This window comes from Gossypium arboreum, chromosome 1, assembly GCF_025698485.1.
Source record: "Gossypium arboreum isolate Shixiya-1 chromosome 1, ASM2569848v2, whole genome shotgun sequence".
Classification (NCBI taxonomy): Eukaryota; Viridiplantae; Streptophyta; class Magnoliopsida; order Malvales; family Malvaceae; genus Gossypium; species Gossypium arboreum.
The window spans coordinates 82,294,690-82,316,531 of record NC_069070.1 but is presented as its reverse complement, the minus strand read 5'-3'; the positions used below and the strand labels follow the sequence as shown (position 1 = coordinate 82,316,531).

At 35.8% G+C, this 21,842-nt stretch overlaps 2 non-coding genes across 2 annotated transcripts; one reads left to right on the top strand and one right to left on the bottom strand.

The window, feature by feature from the left end:
- Window positions 1-832: 832 nt before the first annotated feature.
- LOC128281885 (small nucleolar RNA R71) lies at window positions 833-939 on the top strand. The gene has a single exon (XR_008272166.1). It is a non-coding gene; the product is annotated as a small nucleolar RNA R71 (small nucleolar RNA).
- A 10,498-nt stretch (window positions 940-11,437) lies between these two features.
- On the bottom strand, window positions 11,438-11,544 carry LOC128282342 (small nucleolar RNA R71). The gene has a single exon (XR_008272596.1). It is a non-coding gene; the product is annotated as a small nucleolar RNA R71 (small nucleolar RNA).
- Between the last annotated feature and the right edge of the window lie 10,298 nt (window positions 11,545-21,842).

The window sequence follows — 21,842 nt, the reverse complement described above, 5'->3', positions numbered from 1 at the left end:
GCTTGCTCCTTTTTAGCTTCGATGGTGTTGGGCTCTACTGTCTTTTCACGCCTCAATGTCAATGCTTTGTAATTCTCCTTCCCCGAATTCCTTGGATTCTCCGTATTACTAGATAAAGCACCTGGTGGTCAGTTCTTGGGTTCAGTTGCAAGCTAGCCCATTTCATTTTCTAGGTTTTTCAATAGAGCTGTTTGGCTTTGGATTAAGGCATCATTCTTGACCATGTATGCCTTCAATAGATTTTCTAAGCTATTGGATGGTTCAGCTTAGGTTGGTTTCTAAACTTGTTGGGGAAAAACTAGGTAGCTGGGTTGGTCCAGGGTGGGCATAAGTGTTAATGGTTCTAGCCCATTGGTTACTCCAGGAAAGATTGGGGTGATTTCGCCACAATGGGCTATAAAAATTAGATTGTCTTCCTCGATTTTGGTTTTGGTTACCTATGTAGTACATGGATTCTGGGTTTGATGGACATTCTTTGAACAAATGTCCTTCCCCACAGTAAACACAGGCTATACTTTCAAATTGGGTTGGTGGCTGTGCTGCAAAACTATTAGACCCATTACTAGTAAGGTTTTTTAACATTGAGGATATTGATGATACTTGAGATGCGAGTGAAGTAAGAGCCTCTACTTCATGTATTCCAGCAACTCGTCTTCCTGATGTTACTCGATTAGTTGGCCATTGGTAATTGTTGCTGGCAATCCTTTCAATGATTTCATAATCCTCATTATAAGACCTAGAAAAGAGAGCACCATTAGCAAAAGCATCCACTACCATCCTTGTGTGAGCATTGAGGCCATTATAAAATGTCTCAAGTTGGATGCAATACGGGATTCTATGATGAGGGCACTTTCGTAATAACTCTTTGTATCTTTCCCATGCCTCATACAAGGACTCATTATCCATTTGTTGGAAGGTAGTGATCTTGTTCCTCAACTTAGCATTCTTGCTAGGCGGGAAATACTTTATAAGGAATCTTTCTGCTAACTCTTGCTAAGTGAAAATTGAGTTCGGTGGTAATGAGTTCAACCAGGCTCGAGCTCTGTCCCTCAGTGAATATGGGAACAACTTCAATCGTAATACATCTTCAGGTACTCTGGCAAATTTGAAAGAATTGCCCACCTTCATAAATAGTCTTAAGTGTAGGTGAGGATCTTTGGTAGACATTCCACTGAATTGGCCCACTGTCTAAAGCATCTCGGCTGTTGTGCCTCAATTTCAAGTCTCCTAATACCCAGATTAAGATCATTAAATACTGGCACGACATACTGTCTTAAAGCTCTATCCCTATCATTAGCAATAAGGATAGGATTTTGAGCAGGTTTTGCTCCATTTCCTTGGATCAAATTTTTGAAGTCCATATCTTCGGTTCTTCTCTAATTTGCTTGTCTTCTTTACTATCGAAAAGTTCATTCAATCTCAGGGTTTATAGGGAGTAGGTCAATAATTCGGTCATTACTCATAAACACCTGAAATAATCACAGAAAAATTAATTAAATTAAAAATTAAACGGGAAAAATAAACCAAAATGTTCACAAATAATGACTTTTTAAAACAGTCCCCGGCAATGGCGCCAAAAACTTGGAACGACGGATATGTGCAAGTGTACACAATCACAACAAGTAACAAAGTGACAAGTAAATGTCGAGTTATCATACCCACAGGGAGTGTGAAAAGGATTATTTATGAACAAAATTTAAAACACTTTGGTGAAGAAAAATATTTCATTTTAAAAAGGGTGATTAAGAAAAATAAGATTTTAAACTAATTAACTAAAGAAACAAATCTCAAATGCACGATTTCAAAATATGATTTAATCAAGATGACATAATTGTTTTGATTTAATTACATTTCTTTAACTTACAATTATTAAGCTCATGCTTATGTTGTTAAGAATAAATTCATGGCAACTCGGTAATTTTCTAACTTATGAACATATTCACCTACACAAATCCATTCATCTCTTAACATATCCCTATGTTAATTCAAATGATTAAACATATTTTAATAAGCAAACATGTTATGGCACATACATACTCATTAAATTGAACTAATCTCTTGCATATCCCTATGTCAATTCAAATAATTAATAAAATCTAAAGAGCATATAAAAGACTACGTGAGGTAACAAGGTATTGTTACCTTGAAACTATTTAATTACAATAATCTTGCAAGTTATGCAAGGCAAGTGTATCGCCAGATACGTTGCTAACTTAACCTTCAGCTACCTTAGAAGAATAAACATGCACTGATTAAGTATTGTGTCAATTAATTACAATTTCAATCCGTTTAAATAATTAATTCATTAGCTACCTCACAATTGTAATGCAAGAATAACTTAGGCATGATTTGTAACACCCCAAACCCAACCTAGACGTTATGGCCGAATCTGGCGAGTCACATCAAAGTGTTTTTCAAAACTTGATCTTTCCGGTAAGAATCCGTTACTGAATCTAGATCCTTTTATTATTATTTAACAAAAGTTCTCGATCAAAATGTTTACCAATTTGTTTGCCTTTGGTATATTACTTCAATTTAAATCGCGGAAGCATTTTAAAGACTTTGTTGTTGAAAGCTCGTGTTCTTTAGAAAGTCGTGCTATTTTCAAAACTCGTGTTTTCCTAGACTAGTAGTTGAGTATAAGAAATCAAAATCAAAATTAAAAATTAGAACCCACCAACGGCTTTATTACATAAATTAAAACCTAAAACGAAATCTAATTGCAAATAAAAGAAACATAAGCAGTACTTTGGCCATCTCCGAGTCCCTCGCAGCTCCAAACCATCTAAGCTTAGGGATTACCTGCACAGTTAGAAACGGGGTGAGTTTACGAAAACTCAGTGTGTAATCCCAATAACAAACAAATAGTGAATAATATAGTATCAGTACAGTCTAGGCCAAAGCCCTATTCAAGATCAAGCGATGCGGGCCTAAGCCCTATACAAGAGTGATGTAGGCCTAAGCCCAATGCAAGAATAATCTGAAGACGATGTAATGCAATTATGAATCCCACCCAAATCCAACCAGCACACGCCCGTGCCAACCAACACACCATGTGGGGATATAAATCGACCCACCCAGCCATCACACCAATACCGCAGCAAAGCTACCAGAAATAATGATGTAGCATAGCTGCCAGAAACAGTAAATGTGGCAAAGCCACCTGTATCAGTAATTGTGGCATAGCCACCAGTAACAGTGAATGTGACATACTCACCCGTACAGAACTTCCTCCATATCAAAATCCTTACCCCATGCAGTATGTCGTGCCATAAATATTATGTGTATGGAAAGTCATACTCAGTGCAATCATATATGTAAATCCCAAGCACATCAGTCATATGGAACATAAGGGTATAATCGTCATTTTACCATACAAAGGTATTAGCGTCACTTTACCCTACAGGAGCTTTACGGTTATTTTACCCTACAGGGGCATTACGGTCTTTTTACATTTTAAGGGTATTTTAGTCATTTCACCCTACAAGGGTGTTTTGGTAAATCTACAAACCAAGGGTATTTCAATAATTTTGCAAACCAATGGTATTTCTATAAATTTTGAAAGTCATGGGTATTTCTGTTATTTTGTAAATCAGGGATATTTTTGTAATTTTCCAAATCAAGGGTATTTTGGTAATTTTCCAAATTAGGGGTATTTTGGTAACTTTACAAATTGAGGGTATTTCGGTAATTTTACAAGTCAAGGGTATTTTGATAATTTCACAAATTAGGGGTATTTTGGTAATTTTACAAACCAAGGGTATTTTGGTAATTTTACAAACCAAGGGTATTTTGGTAATTTTGCTAATCGAGGATATTTCGGTAATTTTGTAAACCAAGGGTATTTCAGTAATTCTTCCCTACAGGGCCATTTCAGTAATTCTATCCTACAGATATGAGATTCACATAGTCTAATCCTATACTTACTACTAGGAGTGTTTAGTCGGTTAACCGACCCGAAATACCATTAATCGAATTAACCGACCTTTTAAAATTTTTAACTGTTAACCAAACCAAATTTTTTTTGAAAAAAATAACCGAACCGAAATTTTTTCGGTTAATTCGATCGGTTAACCGAATTAACCGAAAATTATATGTTTTTTATTTTTGGTTAAAAATTAACCGAATTAACCGAATTAATCGAATTAACCGAATTAACTTAATTAACCGAATTAACCGAATTAAATCACTACATAATTAAAAACATTACATAAGTCTTTGAATCACTACATAATAAAAAACATTACATAAGTCTTTGAATCACAACATAATTAAAAACATTACATAAGTCTTGAAATTAACACATAATTGAAATGTAAGTCTTTAATATTCTCCATTTGTATCCGTTTCTTCTCTCCAAATATCTCTATTTGCATTAAACCTACAAAAAAAATAGCATATAATAGAAATATATGCATTTAAAAAAATCAAATAATATAAACAAACAAATAGATTATAAGTTAACAAGAATAAGAAAGTAAGCATACCCTTCAACTCACGAAAGCTCATGAATTTAGGGTAGGCTCGATGCATTCCAAGAAAAGTCTAAACATTGAATCAATTAAATAAATAGGAGTGATATGGTAAAAAAATTGAAACTATTAAAATAAAACAATAAATATACCATTTTCAATCTTGTCAAGCTCTTGGATTTGTTCTTCAATCTTTTTTATGTCTTCTTGTGATAATGATTTTCGAATCTAATCTTGAGTACACACAAGAGCTTGTACAATTTTAGGAGTTAAAGAATTCCTATATTGATCAAGCACACGTCCCCCGGTGCTAAATGCAGACTCCGAAGCAACCGTAGAAACCAGTATAGCTAACACATCTTTGGCCATTTTTGAAAGAGTGGGAAATCTAGGGCTGTTCACTTTCCACCACAATAAAATATCAAAATATTCAACAAATTCCTCATTAGCCTCAGCTAAATATTTATCCAACTTAGACATTTTATCCTCACCACAAATTTCCAGCTCACGCTTTTTATACAAAGCTTTCATTCGCCTTTTCATTTTTTGTTGTGGTTTACCCCGAGAAACATGTGTTGGCACACTCGATTGGCTACAAGTACTATGAAGTGGAGGCTTATACTCATCAAACAATTCATACAAAGATTCCTTCAATTTTTGCATCATTTCACAAGCTTTTTTAGAACTAGACATTTCACTAAGTGCAAATTCAAGATACTTCAGTTTTTTTCTAGGATTCAAAATACAAGCAACAAACATAAGCAAATTCATCTTATCAATATCACCCCAATACTTATCATACTTCTCTTTCATCTTGATTGCCATAACATTGAAATCAACATTACTATTTAACTGAGCATCTCGTAAAAGAATATCAATTTCAGAAAGCTCATCAAAAAAATTATTGGACATGACATATGAAGTGCCAGATAAACGCAAAGTGACTTCATAAAAGTGTTCCGAGAAATCCCTCAAGTTTCTAACATTATCCCAATCATCCACACTAGGCCAACCCTCCCCTCTTTCAAGTTCAGCCCTAAAGTTTGTATCTTGCTCCTCAAATCTCTCAAAAGCTCTCTCAAAGTTCTGTGCAGTGTCTAACATTAAGTAGGTTGAGTTCTACCTAGTACAAACATCAAGGCACAACATCTTCTTGCACTCTATCTTTTCCACCACAACACACTCCTTAAATTTTTGTAATCTAGCTGGAGATTGTCTCACATATCTAACAGCCCCCCTAACACGTTCAACAGATTTATTCATTTCCTTTAAGCCTTCAACAAGAATCAAATTCACAATGTGTGCCATGCATCTCAGATGAAGATATTTACCATTTTGAACTAAACCCCTTCGAGGGTTAAATTTCTTTCTTAAATAACCAATAGAAACATCATTTGAACTTGCATTATCAACAGTAACAGTAAACAACTTATCAATCCCCCAATTCAACAAGCATTTCTCAATCAACATCCCAATGGACTCACCCTTATGACTAGAAATTGGACAAAAGTTTAAAATCTTTTTATTCAATTTCCAATCGTTATCAATAAAGTGAGCAGTGATACACAAATAATTAACTCTTTGAAAAGAAGTCCATGTGTCAGTAGTTAAGCAAACTCTAGAACAAGAACTTTTCAAAAGTTGTTTTATCTTGACCCTTTCATCTAAATACAATTGATAAACATCCCTAGTCATAGTAGTTCGTGAAGGAATATGAAACCTAGGACATGCCACAAACATAAATTTCTTAAAGCCTTCACTTTCAACAAACTTGAAAGGTAATTCATCAATCACAATCATTTGTGCTAATCCTTTCCTACATGCTTCTTGATCAAATCTCCAAGTTGAAAGATGCCCTCCCCTCCCCCCCCTTCAACTCCCTTTCTAGGTAAAACTAATTGTCCTTGACTAGTGTCAACAACATTGCTAGGATTTTTCTTACATGAACCAATATGATATTTCAATGACCCTGTACCATTTTTTTTCATATCGCAACAAAATTCCTTTTGACAATAATTACATTTAGCCTTACTTGCACCCTCACTATTAATAATATTAGTGAAGTGAGACCAAACTTCTGACCTTTGAGGAGTGGCTTTTCTTTTCCCAGTAGTCCCCTTTGCTTGGCTTGAAGCTCCAATTCCCGAATTTTCAGAATCTATCGAAGTAAGAGGTCTAATACTACCCTCAATAGTTATTGGTTCGGTGGACATTCTGCAAGAAAAAAATTATATAATAAATTAAAATACATTTATAATATTAAACATTTGATGTTGAGTTTTAGAGAAATAAATTCTGCTTTTATCCATGTCTAATAACTTCTTGCAAACAAGAAGCCAATTTGTTAAAAAAAATAGTTAATAGGATAATGCAGGCACATATATTAACAGCCACATAATTTTTTTTTTACAACACATACATACAGATCTCAATGAATCAATTAATCTTAAAATAAATAAATTACGTTAATAGGATAATTTACCCTTCGACAAAAAATAAAAATAAGAAAAAATTACAACAATAAGTCAATGAATCTTAAACTAAATAAATTTAATTAGAAGATTGTAAATAAGGAAAGCAGAGTACAAGACCCATAGTTTTTCCATGAACTTTGACTATAAGTATTAAATAAGGAAACTGTTTTGATTATGTGTTATATATAATAAGATTTGTGGTAATATTCAAGTTTCTTAAATTGGGAACAAAATTTATTGATTTATATATATATATATATATATGATACTTGAATTGAAATTTTGATTAAGGGATATCAATTTCTTATCAAATGAAATGCATTCGGATTTTTGAGTTTATAAACAGAAAATATGAGTGCTATAAATAATGACAAACCGAAAAATGTAGCCCCAAGGGCTGAAAGAGGCTTTTGTCAATAGGCTTTTGTTTCAGCCATGACACTTGATACTTAGTAATAAAAATTAAAGGAATCTTTGAGGTTTTTGTCAATAGCCCCAAGCTCTTCAGTTTGGCATACAACATACTCATCATTTCATACAACAATAAAAAATTATTTTTTAGGTTTATACTTAATAAATCAGATATTCAATATTGATACTTGATTTTAAATTTTAAATACAAATATGATTAAATATCATTAAAAAAATATTAAATAAGATCATAAAAAATCTCAAAAATCAAGAAAACAAAGAGTTTTCTTACCTGGAGTCGAGTACAGGTAATAGCGGCTTGACTGCTTCGACGACAACACCAGTCACCACTCACCAGCGGCCAGCCCTAGCTCAAAGTTTTGAAGGTTTTACTGTTTTGGGAGATTTTGAAAGTTTTGAGAGATTTTAATTTTGCAATTAGGGATTTGAAACTTTGAAAGGTTGGGGGCTTTTGCTTTCTGTCGACAATAGTAGAGACTAGTGAGTGTCTGTCTATGTTTTTGTTTTATTAGCTTTTACTTTTAGATTTTTATTTTTATTTATTATTATTTGTAATAAAATTTATTGGGTTGGGAAATTAGGTTGGGTAGTTGGGTAGTTGGGTTTAAATATTAGATTGGGTTTTTATGTTGGATTGGGTTTGGGTAAATAATAAGTTATTTATATATTATGATTTTATTTGTTATTTTTTCGGTTAACCGAAATTTTTTCGGTTAACCGACCGGTTTCGAACCGAATTAACCGTTAACCAAAAATTTAAAAAATTATTAATCGACCCCCGACTGAAAGAATTCGGTTAACCGACGATTAACCGAATTCGGTCTATTAATCGAATTTTTTTGGTTTTACCTAAATTTTGCACACCCCTACTTACTAGACAATATACAATTTATCCACTTGGGCCCATAGGACCATTGGGCCCACATGGCCCTTCCCGGCCCAAAGCAACCTAAGCCCACGAGAGCTCTCATGATTTCCTCAACCATCACGTCAAAGCTCCCACACATGCGCTCGCACACTGGTGTGGCTGCCATCGCCGTGTGACTGGCATTTCGGCATTCCAGCATTTGCCGTTCTACAGCTAGAGTAGTGTGAAATACACACCTGTTTATGAGAACACGCCGAAGTCGACGATCACCAACCTTGGCACATCTTGCATTTAGTCTTCCTCACAACTCATCTGGTTCGCTCTATTTAAAGCCAGCTTCTCACCAATTCTCATGTTAACTTCCCAATGTGGGATTACTTTCAATCAATAGGAAAATTCCTCATTCTTTCAGTCCAACTCCACCTCCTACATAGCTCAAATAGAAAAATAAATACTCCACTGTGCATCCCAAGACTTGAACCTTAGACCTCACAGTTATACAACACGCCACCTTGCCACTCCACCACAAGCTCTTTCTGTGTTAAAAACGTCCACAATTAACTTTAAGACATATGTGCCAGCATCTAGATTCACTTAAGAGAAAAACCAAAATGAATTGTAAGAGCCAAGACTTGAACCTCAGACCCCATGTACACTCCACATGCCATTTACAAATAGACCACTAGGCTTTTTGTGTCATTTATTTAACACAATAATTTAAAAGGCCATCATCCAAGCATCCAGGGTTTATTCACTTAATACCAAAATTTTTGCTAAAGCCCAAGTTTGAACCCAAGATTTCTCCTACACTTCTCAGGGCCATTAACCACCAAAGTAGACATTTATTTGTGTCATTTCATTGCACAATTAAATACCTATATACAACCTCCTTACGGACCCACACTCAAGGCCGAATACTTTTAGGCCCAAATTCGGGGTGTTACATGATTTTACTTAATCAAGCATTTTACCGAGGTCTATAACAGCATAAACACAATTTTAATAATTTAAGTAGATGAAATGCAATCAAACCAACACGAATTAAATTCAAGCTAAATTGATTAAATTAACCATTCCAAAAACATAAATATTCATACATATGTTCATCATAACAGCAACAAAAATTAAAAAGATAGGGAATAAGAATCAAATCCGGTGTTTTTTCGTGGCTTGACTAGGTTGCTTCGTCTTTGTTCTTTGTTGTCCTCGCTGATCAGGGCTGCTATGAACACTTAAATGTTGCTATAAAATGGCTGAAGAATAAACCTTTCCCAAGGGGAGAAATTGACATAAGAGCAAGGGACTTGAAATGGAAAAATTAGAGGAGAAAGTGAGAGAGGAGAGAAGAGATGTGAATGAATGGAGGTGTGCCTTGAATGATCAGCCAAGGGGGAGTTTTTATAGCTGAATGTGGCAGCTAAAATTTTCTAAAAATGGCAGCCAAAGAGCCACCCCTTGGCCGGCAATCTATGTGGCAAAGTTGATGGCTTCAACTTTGCTAAATGTGGATTGGGGCAAATCCATAAAGCCACCAATTGTGGAGGGGCTTGAATGCAACTTTGACAAGTATTCAAGGGCTTCTTTGCAAGATAATTAATCAGATAATTATCTGATTTCGATCAGCATATGGACGGTTTTGGGCTGCCCAATCCTTGGCCGGTTCAGTTCAATCGGTTCGGTTCAACTGGACCACTTTTTCCATAATTAATTAATAATAATTTATTTAGCCCAAATTAAATTAGGTATAAATTAAATTTATTTATATTATGAATTAATATACATAATTAGACCGTCTTAGGCTGGAAATTAATTTGCCTCGATACTTCAAATTGCTTCTCAGTTTTGTGCTTCTAGTAGTGTTTGTCGAGCCATTTTTCGCCCTTTGCGCAAATCTATCGAAAATAACCAAAATTCATAAAAAATAATTATGAAATTAAATAAATTTCAACATGTTCATATTTTACATGTACTTTAATTATTTTATAAAAATTAATTATTTTTCGACAAGAATTTAACCGAATTTGCATGAATTTAAGTTAAAAAGGGTATGAAAAAGTGTGTAAATTTTTGTGTTTCTAGTACTGTGCTAAAGGCCTATAGACATATATCACTTAAGGCAAGGTAACTTGAGGTCTTGTTCTCGAAAGAAATAGACCATTTTTGAACTCTTCTAAGCGGTAGATTGAGTATGGTTTTGCCAAGGCATTACTGCCAATAAGGGTAGATTTTGAGTAATCCTGACCTTCTAAATCAAGATCGTAGACCCTCTATCCTTTGCCATAGTATCTTTTCCATTACATTTTCCAGTATTTATCAATTAAACATATTGCACACGTCATTATTCCTTCAAATCACCAAAATATTCTTATCATTCTATTTGTCATAAAATTAATTATACCTTACTTTGATAACTCAACCAAATTATACTATTCTGACCCCTATGAAAATGATCCCACTCATCACTTTATTACTTGCTCGACATGTACGCTTGCACAATTTGCATATCGTATTCACATATGACAAGTTTTTGGCACCGTTGTCGAGGATTGGCGATTGGTGAAATTTAGTTTTGAAATTTTATTTTGTTTTCTTAGTCCTATTTAACTTAGTTGTATTTAATTTCCATAGGTTTGTTGTCAGTTTATGAGAAAAGGAATTCCTGCTAACAAAGAATATCCTTTTGGCCTAAAGATTGAAAGAACTTTGCAAAGGAGAAAAAGGGAGTTTCGTAATATGGATAGGGAAGGAAATGATCCTGGTTTCAATGATGATCCTATTGGTCAGGATGTTAATCCTCTTTTTCATCATGTGATAGATGATCGAGATAGACCAATTTGGGAACATGTTGTTCCAATTTTAGATGATTTGAATCCAGGAATAGTAAGACCAAACATACAAGCTCGACAATACAAGTTGAAACCAGTAATGGATCAGATGTTGCAAACAGTAGGACAGTTTGGTAAATTACCCACTAAAGATCCAAAACTGCATTTAAGACTTTTTCTAAAAGTCTATGACTTATTTAGACAACAGGGTGTTCCTAACGATGCCTTGCAGCTTAAATTGTTTCCATATTCTTTAAGAGACCGTACAAGGGAATGGCCGAATGCTTTGCCATCAGGAATAGTGGCATCATGGAATGATCTTTCCCAGAGGTTTTTCTACGGTATAATCCACCAAATATGAATCCCAAGCTTAGAAATGACATCACATCTTTTTGAAAATTGGAGGATGAAATGCTATATAAAGCTTGGGAACGATTTAAAGAATTACTCCAGAAATGTTCGATGCATAGATTCTAACATTGGACACAGATAGAAATATTTTATAATGGGTTGAATGCACATACAAGGATGGTAGTTGATGCTGCCGCCAATGGTACCTTGTTGGATAAATCTTATAATGAACAATATGCGATTTTGGAAAAATATGCCAACTATGATTATCAAAATGCTACTACAAGAGTTGAGACGGGTAAGAAAGTTTTGGTACCATGGAGTTGGATGCAATCACTTTGTTGATAGCCCAAATATTTTCTTTAGCTACTATGATCAAAACATTGAAGAGGCCCACTACAGTTCAGAAGATAAAATCGGCTAAACTATTAAAATCGGCTAAACTATCATGTGTTTATTGCGATGAAGATCATGTGTTTGATGGATGCCTATCAAACCCAGCATCTGTATATTACATGGGTAATTTTAACCGAAATAATAACCCCTATTCCAACACCTACAATCGAGGGTGGAAACAGCATCTGAACTTTGTAGGGAATTTAAACAATGTTGCAAGACAAAATGCTAATAGTGCATTGCTTGGTTGTAATCATCCTATACTGAGGAAAAATGTTCAACAGGGTCAAGCATCATCTTTTACCTCTATTGAAGCCCTATTGAAAGAATACATGGCCAAGAATGATGTTCTAATTTAGAGCCAGGCAGCGTCCCTCAGAGCTCTTGACAATCAATTGGGGCAGATAGCGCTTGCTTTAAAATCGAGGCCACATGGAGCCTTACCAAAGAATAACGAGAATCCAAGAACAAAAAGGAAGGAATAGTGCAAAGCCATTACTCTTAGAAGTGAGACACAGTTGGACGATATTGTTCAAGACACCACTATAGAAGAGGACAACTCCGAACTCAACCATGGAAAGAATTCAAAATCAACTGAAAATCATATTGCACCTAAAAAGGGTAAATAGAAGAATGTCGTAGTAGAATCAGATCATGTTGCCTACAAAAATGCCATAGCAAAACAATATCAGTAACCTCAAGGATGACCATTTCTACCTTTTCCTTAATGATTCCATAATGCTAAACAGGATGTCCAGTTGAAAAGATTTTTGGGTGGTTTTAAGCAACTCTGCATTAACATATTGCTAGTAGAAGCTTTGGAGCAGATGCCTAGTTATGTGAAGTTTATGAAAGCTATACTATCAAAGAAGCGTAGATTAGAAGAATTTGAGACTGTTGCTCTCACTAAAGGGTGCACATTAATGTTGATGAATAAATTACCTCCAAAGTTGAAGGACCTAGGGAGTTTCACTATCCCATGTTCAACTAGAAATCATTATGTTCGTAAGGCATTATCTGATTTAGGAGCGAGTGTAAATCTAATGCCTATGTCTATTTTTAGGGATCCAGGAATTGGGAAAGCAAGACCTACTACGGTTATATTGCAACTGGCCGAAGGATCCGACGCACATCCAGAAGGTAAAATTGAAGATGTGCTAGCAAGAGTAGATCAATTTATTTTTCCTGTAGATTTCCTTATTTTAGAATGTAACCCTGACCAGGATATGTCAATAATTCTTAGAAGACCTTTTCTTGCTACTGGAAGAACTTTAATTGATGTACAGAAAGGCAAACTAATGATGAATGTAAATGATTAGTAGATTACTTTCAATGTATTTGATGCCTTGAAATGTGTTGTTGAGAAAGAATAATGCCACGCCATTGGGTTGATAGAAACAATAGTAGAGGAAGAGTTTACAAATATTTTCCACAAAAATTCTAATAGTGACAAAGACTCACTTAAGCGGAGTGTCGTAGTAATTTTTGAGGACATTGGTGAACTTATGGAAGCCAAACAGTTTGTGGCTACACCAGGGAAGAAGTTTGAATCCTTGGATTTATCAAGTTGCACTTTTAATCCTCCTAAACCTTCTATAGAGGAACCTCCCACACTGGACTTGAAACCTTTGCTATAACATTTAAAATATGCATATTTGGGAGACAACAACACTTTGACAGTAGTAATTTCTATTGAGTTGACACCCGAGCAAGATGTCAAGTTGTTGAAGTCTTCCAGCAATCTAAGAAGGCATTAAAATGGACCTTTGGTGATATAAAGGGAATTAGCCCTCCTCTCTGCATGCATAAAATTTTGTTGGAGGATTGCCATAGCAATTCTATTGAACAATAGTGAAGACTGAATTCGATCATGAAATAAGTTGTCAAGAAAGAGATTATCAAGTGGCTTGATGCTAACATTATTTATCCAATTTCAAATAGCTCATGATGAGTCCTGTACAATGTGTACCCAAGAAAAGAGGTGTCACAATAGTGAGTAATGATAATGATGAGCTTATTTTGACTCGTTTTGTCACAAGCTGGAGAGTATGCATGGACTATCGCAAGCTTAACTAGGAATGACCATTTTCCTCTACCATTTATTAATCAGATGTTAGATAGATTAGCTTGGGAGGCTTTCTATTGCTTTTTGGATGGTTATTCAGGGTATAATCAAATTGCCATAGCTCCTAATGATCAAGAGAAGACCACCTTCACGTGTCCTTATAGAAATTTTGCATTTTGACGAATGCCATTCGGGTTATGTTTTCAACCTTTCAACGTTGTATGATGGTCTTATTCTTGGACATGGTGGAAACTTTTTTTGAAGTCTTCATGGACGATTTCTTTTTGTTTGGAAATGATTTTGAGGATTGTTTAAAAAATATGGAATTGGTTTTGTGTCATTATGAAGTAATGAATCTTGTTTTGAACTGGGAAAAATGTCACTTCGTGGTTCGTGAAGGAATTGTTCTGAGGCGTAGGATATCGCAGCGAGGGATTGAAGTGGACAAAGCAAAAATTAAAGTAATAGAAGAATTGGCACCTCTCACTAGTGTTAAGGGTATTCGAAGTTCTTTAGGTCATGCAGGATTTTACAGAAGATTCATTAAGGATTTCTCGAAGATATCTAAGCCCTTGTGCACCTTGCTGGAGAAAAATAGACCTTTCAATTTTGATGAACATTGCTTGGTTGCTTTCAAGGAATTGAAGAAACGGTTGGTAGCAGCACCAATTGTAATAGCTCTAGAGTGGACACTACCTTTTGAACTCATATGTGATACCAGTGATTATGCTGTGGGAGCAGTGTTGGGGTAAAGGAAAGATAAAATACTACGTGCAATATATTATGCGAGTAGAACCCTGACAGATGCGTAGCTAAACTATACCACCATAGAAAATGAGTTATTGGCTCTGGTGTCCGCATTCAATAAATGCCACTCTTATCTAGTTGGTACCAATGTCACAGTCTACACAGATCACTTTGCTATTAAGTATTTGGTGAGCAAGAAAGATGCCAAGCCAAGATTGGTTAGGTTGATACTCTTGTTGCAGGAGTTTGACTTGGAAATTAAAGATCGAAAAGGGACTGAAAAATATGTGGCTAATCAATTGTCAAGGTTAGAATCTGGAAATGAAGATGGCAATGACAAACTTATTAATAAAGACTTTCTAGATGAGTAGTTGTTAGTTACCATGGCATTACATTGGTATGCTAATATAGTGAACTTTTTAGTAAGTGGTGTGATGCCACTTGTCCTCAACAACCAAAGAAGATAGAAATTTGTTTATGATGCCAAACACTATTATTGGGATGAACCCTTCCTATTTAAGCATTATGCTAATCAGATAAGTAGGAGGTGTATCCTTGATAAAGAAATACATAGCATTCTGTAGCATTTTCATTTAGCTCCTTATGAAGGATACTTTGGAGGAATGAGAACTGCTGCCAAAGTACTTCAGTCAGGATTTTATTGGTCGAGTCTATTCAAAGATGCTCGTGAATTTTATTATTCGTGTGACTATTGTTAGAGGATAGGAAATCTATGTAGGAGACACGAAATGCCCCTGCAAGTCATTCTGAAGATTGAGTTGTTTGATGTATGGGGAATGGAATTTATGGGTCAATTTCCATCATCAGTGGGCAACCTGTACATATTGTTGGCAGTGGACCATGTCTCTAAGTGGGTCGAAGTTGTTGCGCTTCCTACTAATGATGCAAAGTCAATAATGAAGTTCTTGCACAAGAATATTTTCACAAGATTCGGTAAGCCTAGAGCCATTATTAGTGATGAAGGATCTCAATTTGACTGTAGGCTAGTGGCTAATGACTTGCATCGGTATGGGGTGAAATATAAGGTTTCCATGGCATACCATCCCCAAACAAATGGACAAGCTAAGCTTTCTAGCAGAGAATTTAAGAAAATTCTAGAAAAAGTGGTGAACCCAACTTGTAAGGATTAGTCCTCCAGACTGGATGAAGCTTTGTGGGCCTATTGTACTGTACTTAAACACCATTGGGGATGTCACCTTTTAACCTTGTTTATGGTAAGCCATGTCATCTACCTATTAAGCTTGAGCACAAAGCATTTTGAGCTATTAAAAAGCTGAACATGGATTGGGTCGCTGTTGGCCATAAAAGGTTGTTAGAGCTGAATGAAATGGAAGAATTCAGGGCACATGCATACGAAAATGATAAACTATACAAGGAGAAGACCAAGCACTGGCATGATAACAAAATTATGCCAAGGCAATTTGAACTAGAGCAATAGGTGTTGTTGTTAAAATCTAGGCTTAAATTGTTCCTTGGTAAATTAACATCTCGCTGGTCAGGTCCATTTGAAGTAGCTTAAGTATACCCGCATGGAGCTGTTAATATCAAATACCTAAAAATGAGGGTCGCATTCAAAGTTAATGGACAACACTTAAAGCACTATTGGGGATCTCACGTGGATCGTGACAAGCTATCCGTTGACCTCCGAGATGTTTGAGTTAACAGTTTTGTTTTTATTTTTCATTTCTTTAATTTTTTTACTTTCATTTTGTTTTTATTATTTTTTATAATTAATTGTAACACCCCAAACTCATAACCCACCCTGGAGTGTAATACTGGGCATTACCCAATTCGATCTCATGTACATAAACGTTCCCTAAGTCGTCAAGACTTGGTCCACTTAAGAACTTTTCAATTTCTACTTTAAACTTCTTATTATGGGCCTACAAACCCCAAATCAACTATTGAAAACTATTCGGGATCAACCTGGGTTCTTAAACTATCTATAGAAAATCTGGCTCTGGAACAGGGCACATGCCCGTGTAGAAGGGCAACACGCTCGTGTAGCCATTAATTTTAAATGCATACCTAAAAGGGTTTTCACACGGCCTGGCAGACGCCCGTGTCCTAGCTCGTGTGCAAAAACATGGACATTCTATTTCAGATGTCAGCATCCCCAAAATGTCACAAGGCCAAGGCACACGCCCGTGTGCTAGGCCGCGTTCGCTACACGGCTGAGACACACAGTCATGTCTCTGCCCTTGTGTTTACTATCATGCATACTGACTTGAAAGCCAGACCACACACCCATAAGGTAGACCGTGTGTCACACACAGCCTAGACACACGCTCGTGTGTCTACCAGTGTGGACAATATAAGGCTATTTACAAAGCCTTTTAGCCACCCTTATTTACACAACTTGCTCAATGAAAACCATAACCATTATAAAGCTATCTCATACAACCAAATCAGCCACAATAAATAACATTCCATTTGTACATTTTACTCATCCATGAAAATAACAACTTTGCATCTAAATCAAAATGAATAATAGACAGCATTCAAGGCTTAATACAAAATGAAGGGTTTCCAACCCAAGCCAACGCATTTGGCCAGTTCTCAATGACACAAAAATTAGTAAAGTCTAAGCCCTATACATGCCATATTCAAAAACATAAATCAAACTATACCGAAAACTTCGATAGATAGTGTGATCGATATTTCTGACTTCCTTTGGTCCTTAAGCTAGATAGGTGGCACTATAAGAAAATGAAAAAGGAGAGGGAGTAAGCATAAAGCTTATTAAGTTGCACATAAATAAATATACAACATAACTTTATCATCCATCAATAAGCATCATAATACACAAGTGGCATAAGTAAAACTTACTCATCAATATTCAATACACCTCATGTAGCATATATTGAGCTCACATTTCATACATATCATATAGGTACCTATACCACTCACAACACGGTTATACTTTCCTTGTTAACTTGTAATCATACTTTCACCATTGAACCATTTGGGACATTATCAGATACTCATTTAGTTTCAAACATTGGTGCAGGTGTCGATGCCATGTCCCATACATGGGTTTACACAAGCTTTAGCATATCTGTTCCGATGCCATGTCCTAAACATGGTCTTACACTGACACCTCTTGAGGCCGATGCATGTCCCAAACATGTCTGACACTGGCTTACGTCTCGAGGCTGATGCACGTCCCTGAGATGTCTTACACTAGCACTCATCTCAATGCCGATGCAATATCTAGACATGGTCTTACACTGGCTTTCATAATGTGGCCGAAACGTCATGGCATGAATATCCAATTTATTTCCTAAGGTTCATTCGAGAATTCTACTATCTCTATTCTCTCATATTATCTTATTTCCATAATCAAGTAATTCATGCTATAATAATTTCCATGCAATTCAAACGCATATATTATCAATGCAGTTGTATTATTTACATACAACTTACCTCAGATTACAAAATGTGGCGACTAGTCGATTTAGTCGCTTTGCTTGGCTTTTCCCCGATTTAGGTTTAGATTCGGTGTTTCTTGATTTGTGAAGGCTTAAAGTTGCTAAAAGTTTTCATCTTTCAAACCTACTTCAATGGCTGATTTTTGGTGGAGAAAGAGGATGAAAAAATAAAGGATGATATGATCTTTCTTTTGATTTCTCTTATTTTAGTCAAAATAAGCCACCTAACCTACCAAATTTAGAAAATTTGACCACCCTTATCTTCTATGGCCGGCCATGCCTCCCTAAAGGGCCTAATTGCCCTTTAAAGACCCCTAATTTAAGTTGTCTATCTATTTGGCACTTTTATAAATCAAAATAGGACTTTTACATTTTATGCGATTTAGTCCTTTTTAACATTCGGGCTCACAAACGTCACAATTAACTCACCAAATTTTTCATGCACTCCTAAAAACATGCTATAACATCTAAGAGATTATAAAATAATTTATTCGACTACAAATTTTTGGTCTCGAGACCACTATTTTGACTAGGCCCTAAATCAGCCTGTTACATTTCTCCTCCCTTTAGGGATTTTCATCCCCAAAAATCTTACCAGCGAATAAGTTCGAGTATTGATCTCTCATAGTCTCCTCGGGTTACCATGTGGCTTCTTCGACTCCATTTCTATGCCACAAAACTTTCACAAGTGCAATACTCTTATTTCTTAACTATTTGACTTCCCGAGCCAATATCTTGACTGACTCTTCACCGTAAGTCATGTCCGGATGAATCTCAATCTCTATCGGCGCAATCAAGTGTGAAGGGTCTGATCTACATCAACGTAGCATGGACACATGAAATACGTCGTGAATCTTTAACAATTCTGATGGCAAAGCCAATCGATAGTGTGACAGCCCAAAATTGACCCTAGTCGGGAAGTGGTTTCGGGACCGCTAAACCGAGTCACCGAAATGTTTGAGCGTAATATTTATTGTCTATAATATGTATTTATGAATGTGTGAAAATTTCAAGCTTCGATTTAGTCGATTGCATGTGAATTCAGTTATTAGGACTTGTGTGACATTTTTGAAATGTGATAGGCTAATCTATAAGGACCTAATAGTGCATGTAATCAAAAGGGAGGACTTGCATGTCAAATTTCCCCCTAATAGCTAGTGGCCGCCATGACAAGGATTATGGGCAAAACATGTCATAAAACATGTTGTGACAATGGTGTATGTAAGAAAAAATAAAATAATGAGCATGGGAATTGAATAATGGAAGGAAGAAAAAAAAGAGAATGGTGCGTGTTCCCCCCTTGCCGTGAGTTGAAGAAAAGAAAAAAATTTTGTTCATCCTTTTCATTCTCTCTTGGCGAAAATTCTAAGGAAGAAGGAGGAGTTTTTGCTTCATGTTTGGTTTGGAAGAGGATTAGGAAGAGGTTTGGCCATACTTGTATCAAGATTAAGGTATGTTTGATGTTGTGCCATGAGATTCATGCATGTTTTTGGTTGCTAACTTGATGTTCTTATTAGCCATGGTTCAAATCCTTGCTATGTCATGGGATGGTATTCGGCCAAGGTGGATGTTGTGTTAATGCCATTGCATGCTAAATATAAAGCTTGATAATGATACATGTGATGGTGGATTGAGGACTCTTGGATTTTCTTTTAGCATTTTTGAGTGAGACATTAAGTTCTTTGTTTAACCATGACCAAAATTGAAACGGTATGGTGTTGTGGTGTATTCGGCCATGGTATATCCATAAGTAAGATTTATGCATCTTGCATGGTAGGTAAGATTTGAGCTTTGGATATATGTTTATATTTGGATATAAGCAACTTGAGATTCGGCCCTTGCACCTATATGTATCTATGTTTGCACATGATGTATTGGTATGACATATATACTATCTCAAGGTATATATTTACTTATGATGATGTTTCAGTTATGAAGTAAATGATAGATGTGTATTGAACTACAATATGTAATGCATTAGTTAGTAAAATGTATGCCGTTCATGTGTGGTATTAAACATGTAATTGGCCTCAACATCAACATGCATAATCGGCCACATGAATGAGTACATAGGTTGATGTGTTGTTCGGCCATAAGTAAGCATGTTGAAGGCTTTATCTCGACCTAGAAAAATTCGGCTAAGGAGAGTACTAACTAATGTGTTGAGTTTGATTGATGATTTCCGTACATATGTGACTTTAATGTCCAAAGAAAATATGTGGGCTAAGTACCTTGAATTCCTCTTTCAATGCTCAAATGATTAAATCAATTTATTTGTTAAATTAAGCTCAAGAGCAAAGGGGAGCTAAATCCGATAAAGGGAAGGAAAAAGTGGTCGAATAGCCATCGGAATCATTCGACAACATCCGAGGTAAGTTCTTGAGTAATAGAGCTTAAATTATGATTTGATTAGATCATGTCTCAAGTAAATAGAAATCATGCTCTTTGTGTGTGGATATTGAACCGAAATGTGCAAGAGTGATAAGTGTATTGTATTTGAGTTTTGCTAATGAAAATGAAATACGAATGTGTCATGATTTAGTGTTAAATGTGCATGTATATTCGAATGATGTCCGGGCTAAGTCCCGAAGGCTTTTGTGCTAAGTGACTAAATCCGGGTCAATTCCCGAAGGCATTTGTGCGAGTTACCAAAACCGGGTTAAGTCCCGAAGGCATTTGTGCGAGTTACCAAAACCAGGTTAAGTCCCGAAGGCATTTGTGCGAGTTACTAAATCCGGGCTAATTCCCGAAGGCAATTGTGCGAATTACTATAACCGGGCTATGTCCCGAAGACAATCGAGCTAGTCGCTACATCCGGTTAAATTCCGAAGGTACGTGATTTGGGAATGAGCAATCTTGCTGTAAAAATCCCAATTAATACGCTTGAAAAATTCCAGCAATGAGGTATGTTCGTATGTGCATTGGAATAGTTGAGTTCCTTGAATAATATTCGCTCGCTTGAGTAATGAGCTTCGGTATTTGACTAAGATGATCCTTATGTATGAACATAGGGGTTGGAATGTAAAGTAGAAATGATTTGAAAGTATGTATATACGAAATTATCCGTTTAGCTATATGTATGTTGTACCTCTGTTGTGCTTAAATTCTTCGCTCAAACTTACTAAGCATAAATTGCTTACTCCGTTTCTTTGTTTCTTTGTTTTATAGATTTTGGCTAGTCAGCTATCGGACTCGGGATTTTTGGAAGTCGAAGTCTCCCACACTATCAAAGCCCCCTTTTTGGTACAATTTTGGTTGAGCTTTGAAATGGCATGTATAGGACTACCCTTTGTTGTTTTTCAAGTACTTTTTGTGATGTATGTGTGTACGGCCATGCGAAAATGGCTCGTAGAAGTGGAGTATGGCATTAGACCATTTGTGTTTATGTATATATGTATGGTTTCATGATGTGACTATGGACTGGAATGGAAGTGTTGGGCAAATGATCAGCCATTGGAATGGCTAAATATGATTATATGTGGACCTATGTATGACAAAACTCTAGTTGGTCCATGGAAACCACGAAATAGGCAAAGTTTACCTTGAAAACAGATGCTGACAGCAGCAGTGGTGTGGATTTGAAAAATCACTAAAATTTGTAGGAATGGAATTAAATGGGGAATAAATTATGTAAATGAACCTTGATGAATCTACTTTCAAATGGAAGAAACGAAATGGTCATATGAGTTATATGTTAGGAGATATTAAAGTTCTCGTGGAACAGGGCCAGAACGGTTTCTGGATCCCCTGTTCCGAATTT